At 41.3% G+C, this 13501-nt stretch overlaps 1 protein-coding gene and 1 pseudogene across 5 annotated transcripts in view; one reads left to right on the top strand and one right to left on the bottom strand.

Moving 5' to 3' along the window:
• Positions 1-13501, bottom strand: part of ADCK1 (aarF domain containing kinase 1) — a 152838-nt gene that overhangs the window by 72604 nt on the left and 66733 nt on the right. The window lies entirely within an intron of this gene.
• Positions 5836-6170, top strand: LOC132670149 (large ribosomal subunit protein eL42-like; annotated as a pseudogene).

Raw genomic sequence — 13501 nt, 5'->3', positions numbered from 1 at the left:
AAAATCACTGGCAGAATAAGACGCAACACATAGGCATCCACAATCCACTAGTCCTAAGATACGGTACGGCCGGAGCCCACATCCAACCGGACACTCCTGGCTAGGCTGTCCCGGCACCCGGCCACCCTCTCCCCCAAGGAGGCAGGCTCAGCCCCTACATCAAAGCTGCTCTGGGGTCAAGGCCACATTGAAGCAGAGGACTAGAAGGTGGGGTGAGGCCACATCCCACTTTCCCCTCCCTGCCCAGGAAAGGCATCAACCACTGTGTTCACTGGGACTTACAGCAGGCCAGTCCCGTGCCCTCCAGCACATGGGAAGATGTGATGGAGCCATTCGTGCACAGAGAATGACTTGCCACAACAGGATCACACTGAGAACCGCAGGAGCTTAGATGCAAGAAACGGGAGGACCGGAATTAGAGCAAAGGCTTGGCTCACAGGAGGGCAGTGGGTGTGTGCTGCTCAGAACTATGGCCTCCAGACTCCAAATCCATCCTTCTCCACCCTGCACTGTGATCCTGGGGCTGCATCCTGTCATTTCTCCTTTATCAGATGGTTTGTTATTAGGGGACTCTGGAGGGACACTGAGGCCACAGAAGAGCAAGGAGGCCCCATTACCAGAGCCAGTGTGGCATTTTAGCTCAGCAGCCGGCAGGCCAGTGGCTTGAGGGTGCCCCCTTCAGTGGCCCTCCCAGACCAGACCCGCCTCACTAAATTTTCCCATAACTGGCAGGCCCCTCTTATGGCCCAGCTCAAGCCCACACCCTCCAGCCAATTGTTCTGACCAGCTAGCAGAGGGTTCCTATACATTAGCTCTGGGCCACACTCCTACAAATTTCACTGTCACCCAGGAGGCTGCTCCCACGGACCCTGCCTTCCACCATGTCTCCTCACCACTGGGCAGACCTCCATCTCAGCCCTGCAGGTGGGAGGCCCTCAGCTGAGTTCTGTCCTTATTCACTACCCTTCAGCCCCAGAGGGAACAGCTGCTTTATATGCTTACTACTTCTGTACCCTTAGAATCTTTTTTCACTCCTCGAGTTAACTACCTTTTACTTTTCCTAATTAATCATCTTTTCTATTAAGTTTTCCCCACTCAACCCTCTTGCACTGTTGGTGGGAATGCAAACTGGTGAAGCCACTGTGGAAAACAGTATGGAGGTTCCTCAAAGTTAAAAATAGAACTACCCTACAATGTAGCGATCATACTAGTAGGTATTTACTCAAAGAATACAAAAATACTAATTCAGAGGGATACATGCACCCTGATGTTTAAAACAGCATTATCTACAATAGCCAGACTATGGAAACAGCCCAAGTGTCCATAGACTAATGAATGTGTAAAGGAGATATGATATACAAATATATATATATATATATACATAAATATACATATATAGACACATACACAATGGTGTATATACGTACGTGTATGTATGTATACATATACAGAGAGATAGATATATACATACACACACACAATAGAATATTACTCAGCCATCAAAAAGAATGAAATCTTGCCATTTGCAATGGCGTGGATGGAACTAGAGTATATTATGCTAAATGAAGTAAGTCAGAGAAGACATACCATATGATTTCACGCACAAGTAGAATTTAAGAAACAAAGCAAAGAAGCAAAGGGGGGAAAAGAGAGAGAGAAATCAAGAAACAGACTCTTAACTACAGAAAACAAACTGATGGTTACCAGAGGGGAGATGGGGGAGGGGGTGGGAGATAAGTGAAATAGATGATGGGGATTAAGGAGTGTACTTGTTGTGATGAGCACTGGGTGTCGTATGGAAGTGTTGAATCACTATATTGTACACCTGAAACTAATATTACACTGTATGTTAACTAATAGAATTTAAATAAAAACTTCAAAAATAGTCAAAAAATAGGGTGGATTCCATTCTAAACTTTTTAATACAGTGTGTGTTATACAATTTACTTACACAATAATCAATGTGAAATAAAGATACCAGAAATGTAAAAAACTTTTTAAAAAGTCTTCCCCAGAGAGATTACTGGTGTGAATGGTCCCTGGTGGATACACAAGATTAGTCCTTGAAATCAAATTTGAATAAATTAGGATAAAAAGGGCACTTCAGATCAAGAGAGCAATACAGGACTACATATCTGCATGCATGTATGTGTGTTGTTGAAGACCTAACTTCGTTTTTCTTTAGACTGGATTCACATCTGCATTTGTCTCTGCTGCTGGCAGCCCTCAGTAATATTCTAGGGGCGCCTGGATGGCTCAGACACTTAAGAGTCTGACTCTTGATTTTGGCTCATGATCTCACGGTTCAGTTCATGAGATCAAGCCTCGTGTACGGCTCCATGCTGACAGCATGGAGCCTGCTTAGGATTCTCTCTCTCCTCTCTCTGCTCCTCCCATGCTCACTTATATGTGCTCGCGCTCTCTCTCTCTCTCAAAATAAATAAACTTAGAAAAAAAGAAGGAAAGCATCAGCCTACTGCCCCTCACCTGTGGCTTGAACCCAGGATACCTCTTGGCACAAAGTAATGGTCACCTTCAAGACACTGGGCAATACGGGGAGCCCTCTCTGGTCACACAAGCCCAGGAAAGCTAGTCAGTCCCCAACTCACCAGCTACTCGGCACACAGCCACGGGGGCGGAGACCATGTGTGTCCCTATACGCTCTGTGTACCTCAGGGCAAGCTGTCCATGTGCCATAAATGTAGATTAATGACAACTATGGGTTATATACTCACAAAACCACCATCCATGAAGCTGAGTCAGCATCTACTGCAAATGGCACCCACATTTCAACTAAAGAAGCTCCAAAGTCACCTTCAACCAGCTTCTAAATACACACACACACACACACACACACACACACACGAAGAACATTGCCACTCACCAAAAACTTACATTCTTTTAAGGCCAAAAGACACAAATGCTGAAGAATAGAGTAGGGCCTCTGATCTCCAGGGTCCCTTTTCAGCTCCAGCTCCTAGGGCTTCACTGTCCTTTGGGATCAGAAGGTGGGTCCCATTCAAAATTTCAAGAAACTACTAGCTTAGTAAAAACCCCCCTTTCAGCATTTACTTCCTTAATCTGATACCTTAAGGGGCAGTACCTGCTGGCAGCAGGGACCATCCACAGGGATCCCATGGTTTCTACCACCCAGGAACCTTTCCCCCAACAAGGAGCGTGCTCAATGAAAAGGCAAAGCTCCTGGAATCTCGGATCTCTGCATTCCCCTGAATCTACTCCTTCATGCTACACATCTTCAAGCATGCACCTACATAGGCATAGGCAGCAGGAAGGACGACAAAAGTTGGTTTACACTAGTACTGTACAACAGAAGTCGCTGCAATGGCAGAAATGTTCTACATCTGCACTGTCCAATAACACAGTGGCCACTAGCAGCTACCAGTGGCTGCTGGCCGCTTGACATGTGGCTACTGTGACTGAGGAACTGAATTCTCCATTTTTTTTTAATGTTTAGAGAGAGAAAAAGCACAAGCAACGGAGAGGGGCGGGGGGGGGGGGGGGGAGAGAGAGAGACAGAGAGAGAGGGAGAGGGAGAGAGGGAGAGGGAGAGAGAACCCCCAGCAGGCTCCACACTCAGCACAAAGACCAATGCAGGGCTAGATCCCATGACCTTGGGATCATGACCTGGGCCAAAAATCAAGAGTCAGACGCTCAACCAACCTAGCCACCTAGGCATCCTTAATTTTAAAGTATTTAAATTTAAATCAGGGCAGCTGGGTGGCTCAGTCATTAGACATCTGACATTGGCTCAGGTCATGATCTCACATTCATGAGTTTAAGCCCCGCTTCAGGTGAGCCCTGCTTTTCTCTCTCTCTCTCTCTCTCTCTCTCTCTCTCTCTCTCTCCCTCCCTCCCTCCCTCCCTCCCTCCCTCTCTGCTCCTCTTGGGATTCTCTCTCTCTCTGCCCCTTGCTCACTTGCTCCCTCTCACTCATTAATTATTAATTAATTAATTTAAATAATCACATGTGGCTAATGGCTACCATATTGGACAGCTCAGGATTATAAATCAGTAACAACTATAATAAATAATCATTTATTTAGTGCCTTGGTCTACGTACTATTCCCGGCCTACAGTAAATGCTGAAATATACGTGGTTGATATTGTTTTTAAATCTGCCCCATATATCCATAAAATAGATCTTAATATGTGTCTTTAAAGATGACAAAATGATCTCAGAGAGGTTCAGTAACATTCCCAAGGTCCTAGAGTCAGTAAAGGATGAAATGGTGGTGTGTTCAAGCATGTGCTGGAAGCAGGCATGAACTGAATTTCTCCACGTGCTCGCACAGTGGGAATGCAAGCATTGTGGGGATGGTCTTCGTGGGCAAGGAGTTCACCATGCAGACCAAGAGGTGGCCATGCACCATGACACTAGAATCATCGATGGCAGGCAATAAAGGTAGTTGCCCAGTAACTCCCAGGTATGAGAACACCTGGCTGGCACCGGGGCGGCCATGGAAGTTGAATCAAGCGTATACATTTATTTTTTTTTTTTAACGTTTATTTATTTTTGAGACAGAGAGAGACAGAGCATGAACAGGGGAGGGGCAGAGAGAGAGGGAGACACAGAATCTGAAACAGGCTCCAGGCTCTGAGCTGTCAGCACAGAGCCTGACGTGGGGCTTGAACTCATGGACCGTGAGATCATGACCTGAGCCGAAGTCGGATGCTCAACCGACCGAGCCACCCAGGCACCCCTCAAGCGTATACATTTAAAAGGCCAATGAAAACTGCAGACGGCCTTGAACACAACAAGATGGGAGTCATAAAACATGATTAATAGCAATGGCTTTGGAATCAAAAACACCTGAGTTTAAATCCTACTTTGAGACTTACCTGCCCTATAACCTTGGACAAGTTAATTAACTTTGGGGCCTCAGTTTCCTCATCAGTAAAAGGAGGAGAAAAATGGTGACTGTCACTGTGATGGTCATATGAAGTAATTAATAAAAAAGAGTTTTTAGTACAGGGCTCAGCACACAGTCACTGCTCAATATATGAATCAAAAAAGATGGTGGGGGGAGTGGAAACCACCATTCCTAGAAAAATGAAATTGAAAATAAAAATAAAAAAGAACACTCCGGGCCCATCCAAACTCCCTATTTTTTGTTCAGACCAACAAGTCTAGACCACAATCTAATAGAAACAATAGCTAATTTCATGCTCTGTCATCTAAATGGCAGAGCATCCGTACACAAGAAATGCAAACAGCGATACAGCGTTATTCTCAACACTGACTTAACTTTCTCTGCCCCAAGACCCTACTTCCTCTACTAACACCGACCACCTATCAGCTCACTGACCCAAGTGCTGCCTTAACCAAGCACCTGGTTTCTCTGGCTGGTTGGGGGTGTAGCTGCAGCATGTCCTCACTGCAGAGGCCTGACATTCCCCCTTCTGTCCCTCCCAAAATAACGGCAGGAACAGCTGGCGTGGTCTCCCTGCCCCTCCTCCAACTTCATTTTCACTCCCAGCTCAATAACTTGCCTTATGATTATCTCATTACCAATAACCTTGCTGTAATGAGTTTTAATCTGCCTCATATTAATTAAAAGCATTGTTATTAGCCAGCTTGGTTTAGAGTTTTGAAAGTGAATAGCTAATAAGATCAACTCAGTACTGATTAATTATTGATTGGGAGGGAGGGAACAAAGGCCCAAAGAGGGCAATTCTTGACTCATGTCTCAACACCCAAGAGCAGGGGCTTGGGCCTCCAAACTCAGCAGGAAGGTACCAAAGTCAGACTGAATCAACAAGGCTCCTCATCAGAACTGGGCAGTATCTTTCTGTGCCTACAGCCTTCTCACAGCCATGGTGAACATTCCTAAAAACCCACCGGACTTTCTGCAATAAGTGTGGCAAGCACCAACCCCACAAAGTGACACAGTACAAGAAAGGCAAAGATTCTCTTTATGCCCAGGGAGAGCGGTGTTATGACAGGAAGCAGAATGGCTATGGCGGACAGACTAAGCCGATTTTCCAGAAAAAGGCTGAAACTACAAAGAAGATTGTGCTGAGGCTTGAATGTGTTGAGCCCAACTGCAGATTTAAGAGAATGCTGGCTATTAAGAGATGCAAGCATTTTGAACTGGGAGGAGATAAGAAGAGAAAGGGCCAAGTGATCTAGTTTCTAAGCTTCATATTTTGTTACATTATGAAGACAATAAAATCTTGAGGTTATATTCAAAAAAAAAAAAAAAGAACTGGGCAGTATCTTTACTGGGGTTGACTATACATGTTTGTGACACAAAGAGGAAAGAGACAGACACACAGACATGCCCCACCAACATAGGAAAAAAGAGAGAGATCATGAAAGAGTAAGTAAAAGACCCCAAAACAAAACAAAGATTTTTGATAAATTCTTCTAGTCAAAAATTCAAGACCCAAAGGAAACATAATAAAATGTAAACAGTAGGGGCACCTGAGTGGCTCAGTCAGTTAAGCCTCCGACTTCGGCTCAGGTCATGATCTCACGCCTCAGGTCATGATCTCACAGCTCATGGGTTCGAGCCCCGTGTCGGGCTCTGTGCTGACAGCTCAGAGCCTGGAAGCCTGCTTTGGACTCTGTGTCTCCCTCTTTTTTTTCCCCTCCCCTGATCACACTCTTTCTCTCTCTCTCTCAAAAATAAATAAACATAAAAAAATTTTTAAAAATAAAAAATAAAATGTAAACAGTAGTATCTTTAGGCTGTGAGATTACAAAAGTATTTTTCTTCTTCATAGGTTTTTCTGTATTTTCCAAATTTCTTATAACTCCTATGTATTACATCCATAATGGGGAAGAATTTTTTTTTAATCATCCCTCCTTCAACATCTTCTACAAATATAAAAGTCCAGCTGATTTTTTATTCAGATTTACAAAACAATGGCTGTTAAGGCATGGGATACCAGGCAGCGAAGGACAGTGATTCCTGAGCAATGGGAAACAAACAAGGTGAACTCTACAATTGTCCCAGTTCACTGCATTAAAAGTTTCCAGGCCCAGCATCAGGAAAGGGAACCCAAGAGGTGCCCAGAGAACTCCCTAAGTTGAGGAGATGGAGCTGAGAGTTCAGGAAGGCCAAAGCAACTAGGGTTCACAGGACAGAGTCCTGAGGAGGAGAGAGCTATACAAAGAAGGAGCCCTAAAGATGTGTGGAGGGCCATCAAAATCCTCGAGAAGAAAGCAGGCAAAAACCTCTTTGACCTTGGCCACAGCAACTTCTTACTCAACACATCTCTGGAGGCAAGGGAAACAAAAGCAAAAATGAACTATTGGGACCTCATCAAAATAAAAAGCTTCTGCACAGTGAAGGAAACAATCAGCAAAACTAAAAGGCAACCGATGGAATGGGAGAAGATATTTGCAAATGATGTGTAAGATAAAGGGTTAGTATCCAAAATCTATAAAGAACTTATTAAACTCAACAACCAAAAAATAAATAACCCAGTAAAGAAATGGGCAAAAGACATGAATAGACACTTCTCCAAAGAAGACATTCAGATGGCAAACCGACACATGAAAAAATGTTCAGCATCACTCATCATCCAGGAAATACAAATCAAAACTACAATGAGATACCATCTCACACCTGTAAGAATGGCTAAGATTAACAACTCAGGCAACAACAGATGTTGACAAGGATGCAGAGAAAGAGGATCTCTTTTGCACTGCTGCTGGGAATGCAAACTGGTGCAGCTACTCTGGAAAACAATATGGAGGTTCCTCAAAAAATTTAAAATAGAACTACCCTAAGACCCAGCAATTGCACTACTAGGAATTTATCCAAGGGATACAGGTATGCTGTTTCAAAGGGACACATGCACCCCAATGTTTATAGCAGCACTATCAACGATACCAAAGTATGGAAAGAGCCCAAATGTCCATCGATGGATGAATGGATAAAGAAGATGTGGTATATATACATACAATGGAGTATTACTCGGCAATCAAAAAGAATGAAATCTTGCCATTTGCAACTATGTGGATGGAACTAGAGAGTATTATGCTAAGTAAAATTAGTCAGAGAAAGACAAATATCATATGACTTCACTCATATGAGGACTTTAAGACACAGAACAGATGAACACAAGGGAAGGGAAGCAGAAATAATATAAAAACAGGGAGGGGGACAAAACATAAGAGACTCTTAAATATGGAGAACAAACAGAGGGTTACTGGAGGGGTTGTGGGAGGGAGGATGGGCTAAGTGGGTAAGGCGCATTAAGGAATCTAGTCCTGAAATCATTGTTGCACTATATGCTAACTAATTTGGATGTGAATTAAAAAAATAAAAATAAATTAAAAAAAAAAAAAAGATGTGTGGAGGGTCCATGTCACATATTCAGCACATGCACATGAGAAAACCACATGAGCCTCAAGAGAGAGCAACCCCAAAAGACTAGGATTAACAGTACCCAGTGCACATATAGGCCCATTGCACCAGCCAGATTGGAAAATCCAATAATTCTGGAGGCACTTGTTATAATCCCCAGGAGGGCCTTGCCTCAGTAATGGGGAATATCCCAAACTAAACACTGCTCCATTCCCATCCAACAAATATTAAAAGAAAGGCTTGAAAAAGAATCAAACTGTTTCCAAGTAACTGAACTGTGTGTCCCAGAACAAAGCTCAAGAGTATAAGAATACGAAGGGCACCTGGGTAACTCAGACGATTAAGTGTCTGACTTCCTCTCAGGTCATGATCTCACAGTTTGTGGGTTCAAGCCCCACATTGGGCTCTGTGATGACAGCTAGCTCAGAACCTGGAGGCTGCTTTGGTTCTGTGTCTCCTTCTCTCTCTCTGCCCCTCCCCCACTTGTTCTCTCTCTCTCTCTCTCTCTCTCTCTCTCTTTCTCTCTCAAAAATAAATAACACATTAAAAAATAAAAAATAAAAAGAATACAAAAACATCTAACACCCAAAAATATAAAGGTACAACAATGTCTAGCACCTAATAAGAAATTGCCAGGTATGCAAAGAAGAAAAATACAAAATGAGAGGAAATCCAACCAATCAAAACCATCTCAGAGCCTCAGCAATAAGACAACAAAAAGAATTAAAAGGCATTCAAATTGGCAAGGAAGTCTTCAACTATTTGTAGAAGACATGATACTCCATGTAGAAAACCCAAAAGACTCCACCAAAAAATTGCTAGAACCAATATATGAATTCACCAAAGTTGCAGGATATATCAATGTACAGAAATCTGTTGCATTTCTATACACCAATAATGAAGCAGCAGAAAAAGAAATCAGGGAATCAATCCCATTTACAATTGCACCAAAAACCATAAGATACCTAGGAACAAACCTAACCAAAGAGGTAAAAGATCTAAACTTTGGAAACTATGAAACCCTTAGGACAGAAATTAAAGAGGACACAAAGAAGGGAAAAACATTCCATGCTCATGGACTAGAAGAACAAACCTTGTTAAAATGTCTATACTACCCAAAGCAATCTACACATTTAATGTAATCCCCATCAAAATACCACCAGCATTCTTTCCACAGCTAGAACAAACAATCTTAAAATTTGTATGGAACTACAAAAGACCCCAGATGGCCAAAGTAATCCTTAGAAAAAAAGCAAAGCTTTAGGCATCATGATTCTAGACTTCAAATGATATTACAAAGCTGTAGGCAGCAAGATAGTATGGTACCAGCACAAAAACAGATACATAGATCAATGGAACAGAATAGAAACCCAGAAATGAGTCCACAACGATATGGTCAACTCATATTTGACACAGCAGGAAAGACTATCCAATGGACATAAGACAGTCTCTTCAACAAATGGTGTTGGGAAAGCTGGACAGCAACATGCAGAAGAATGAAACTGGACCACTTTCTTACACCATACACAAAAATAAATTCAAAATGGATGAAAGACCTAAATGTGAGACAGGAAACCATCAAAATCCTAAAGGCACAGGCAACAATCGGTTTGACCTTGGCCATAGCAACTTCCTACTAGACACATTGCTGGAAGCAAGGGAAACAAAAGCAAACATGAATTATTGGGACTTAATCAAGATTGAAAGCTTCTACACAGCAAAGGAAATAATCAACAAAACAAAAAGGCAGCCTACAGAATGGGAGAAGATATTTGTAAATGACTTATGGAAAAAGGGTTAGTATGCAAAATCTATAAAGAACTCATCAAACTCAACACACAAAAATAAAATAATCTAGTTAAGAAAGGGGCAGAAGACATGAATAGTCATTTTTCCAAAGAAGACATCCAGATGGCTAACAGACACATGACAAGATGCTCAACATCACTCATCATCAGGGAAATACAAATTAAAACCACAATGAGATACCACCTCACACCTGTGAGAATCGCTAGAATTGACAAAACAAGAAACAACAGGTGTTGGCAAGGATGTGGAGAAAAGGGAACCCTCTTGCACTGTTGGTGGGAATGCAAACTGGTGCAGCCACTGTGGAAAACAGTATGGATGTTCCTCAAAAAGTTAAAAATAGAACTACCCTATAATCCAGCAATTACACTACCAGGTATTTGCCCAAAGGATACAAAAATACAGATTTGAAGGGGTACGTGCATCCCAATGTTTACAGCAGCACTACCAGCAATAGCCTAATTATAGAAAGAGCTCCAATGTCCATCAACCGATGAATGGATAAAGAAGATGTGGCATATATGTATACACAATGGAATATTACTCAACTATCAAAAAGAATAAAATATTGCCTTTTGCAATGACATGGATAGAGCTAGAGTGTATTATGCTAAGTGAAATAAGTCAGAGAAAGACAAATACCATTGGATTTCACTCATATGTGGAATTTAAGAAACAAAACAGATGAGCATATGGGAAGGTGGGGGAGAAGAGAGAGGAAACAAACCAAAAGAGACTCTTAATGATAGAGAACAAACTGAGGGTTGATGGAGGGAGGTGGGTGGGGAATGGATAGGTGATGGGTATTAAGGAGGGCACTTGTTTTGATGAGCACTGGGGTGTTGCATGTTAAGTGATGAACCACTGAATTCTATTTCTGAAGCCAATATTGCACTGTATGTTAACTAACTAGAATTTAAATAAAAATTTGAAATAAATAAGTGAAGAAACAAAAACACAAAAAACTCAGAACTAAAAATGAAAGTTAATAAAATATAATTTTAAAAAACCAGAAGTGAAACCTATATTAGCATTAGTAGGGAAGGACCTTAAAACCAGTTGTAACTGCATTTCATTTGTCCAAAGCTAAGCAGACACAAAAACAATATTTAAAAAAAAAAAATAGAGTGAGATCCAAATGAAAATTCTAGAGATAAAACTGTAATGTGTGATGTACAAAATGTGTGGATGAGATTAATTGTAGATTAGACATGGTAGAAAAAAACATTAGTAATCCTGAAGACCTAGCAGTAGAAACTATTCAAAACAAAATACACAGGGGTGCCTGGGTGGCTCAATCATTTAAGCATGCAACTCTTGATTATGGCTTAGGTCATGATCTCATAGTTCATAAGATCAAGCCCCACGTCAGGCTCTGCACTGACACCATGGAGCCTGCTTGGGATTCTCTCTTTCCCTCACTCTCTGCCCCTCCTCCACTCATGAGAGGAAGAGAGAATCCCAAGCAGGCTCCATGCTGTCAGCGCAGAGCCCGACGTGGGGCTTGATCTCATGAACCATGAGATCATGACCTGAGCCAAAATCAAAAGTCAGACACTTAGCCAACTGAGCTGCTCAAGTGCCCCTGAAAAACAAAATTATAAAAAAAAAAACACACACACACAAAGAAAAAAGAATTTTTTTTTAAATGGAGAGAACATCATTGATCTATCAGACAAATTCAAGCAGCCCAGTAAACACGTGGTTGGGAGTCTCCAAAGGAGAGGATATAGGAGAGGGTAGGAAAAAAAAAACATGAAGAAATAATGGCCGAAACTTTTTCAAATTTGATTTTCTAAAAAAACTATAAACCAACAGATCGAAGAATCTCAAAAAGCTCCAAACATAAGAAACATGAAGGAAACCACCTAATGGAATTGTTCAAAATCAGTGACAAAGAGAACACTCTTAGAAGTATCCAGAGAAAAAGACACATTATGGACAGAGGAACAAACATAAGAATGACAGCAGATTTCTCTCTGGCAACAATACAAGCAAAAGCCAGTAGAGCAACATTTCTGAAAGCAGTGAAAGAGGGGCGCCTAGGTGGCTCAGTCAGTTAAGCGTCTGACTTCAGCTCAGGTCATGATCCCACAGTCCATGAGTTGGAGCTCCATGTCGGGCTCTGTGCTGACAGCTCAGAGCCTGGAGCCTGCTTCAGATTCCGTGTTTCCCTCTCTCTCTGCCCCTTCCCCTCATGCTCTCTCTCTCTCAAAAATAAACATTAAAAATAATAATAAAAATTTGAAAGCAGTGAAAGAAAACCCAGAATTCTATACCCACCAAAAACAAAGATAATATTAAAACTCTCTCAGGAATATATAAAAGCTCAGAGAATTCATCTTCCTGTACAGCAAAAAATGTTAAATAAATTCCTTCAGGTAAAAGGAAAATGATACAGGAGAGAAATACGGATCTATGGAGGAAAAGAGGCTAGAAATAGTAACTTCATTGGTAAATATACAAGAATCTTTTCTTATACTCTAACTCTTTAAAAGATAAGCAATTGCTTAAACAAAAATAATAAAGTAATGTGGAGTTTACAACATATGTAAAAGCATAATGTATTACATCAATAGCAAAAGGCTAGGAAGAAAAAATGATAGTATACTATTATAAGATTTTTATACTCTGTGATGTGGTATAATATCACTTGAATGCAGAATGTGAAGAATTAAAAATGTATGCTGTAGGGGTGCCTGGGTGGCCCAGTCAGTTGAGCGTCCGACTTTGGCTCAGGTCACAAACTTGCATTCATGAGTTCGAGCCCCACGTCAGGCTCTGTGCTGACAGCTCAGAGCCTAGAGCCTGGAGCCTGCTTTGGATTCTGTGTCTTCCTCTCTCTCTGCCACTCCTCCACTCACACTGTCTCTCTCTCTCTATCTCTCAAAAATAAACAAACATTAAAAAACATTTTAATTAAAAAAATGCACATTTTTAATTAAAAAATGTATGATGTAAACTGATACAATCACTAAAATAATTTAAAAAAAGCAATAAAGGAAATAAAATAGAACCATAAAAAATATCCAATCTAAAAGGCAGGGAAAACAAGAAATAAAGAGCAAATAGGACAAATAGAGAACAAGATGAAAGACATAAATCTAACCATACCAATAATCCACTAAATATTAATGGTTTAAACACCCCAGTTTAAAAGCCAGAGATTGTCAATTTGGATAAAAAAAGAAAGACTTGAGTATATGTTGCCTATAAGAAATGCTCTTTAAATATAAAAATACCAATAGGTTAAATGTATAAGGATGGGGAAAGATATATCATGCCAACACTAATTAAAATAAAGCTGGAATGCCTATGTTTATATCAGACAAGAAAATTTCTATCCAAGATGG

This window comes from Panthera onca, chromosome B3 (genome assembly GCF_046562875.1).
Source record: "Panthera onca isolate mPanOnc1 chromosome B3, mPanOnc1 haplotype 2, whole genome shotgun sequence".
Lineage (NCBI taxonomy): Eukaryota > Metazoa > Chordata > Mammalia > Carnivora > Felidae > Panthera > Panthera onca.
This window is presented reverse-complemented; position numbering and strand designations above follow the sequence as displayed.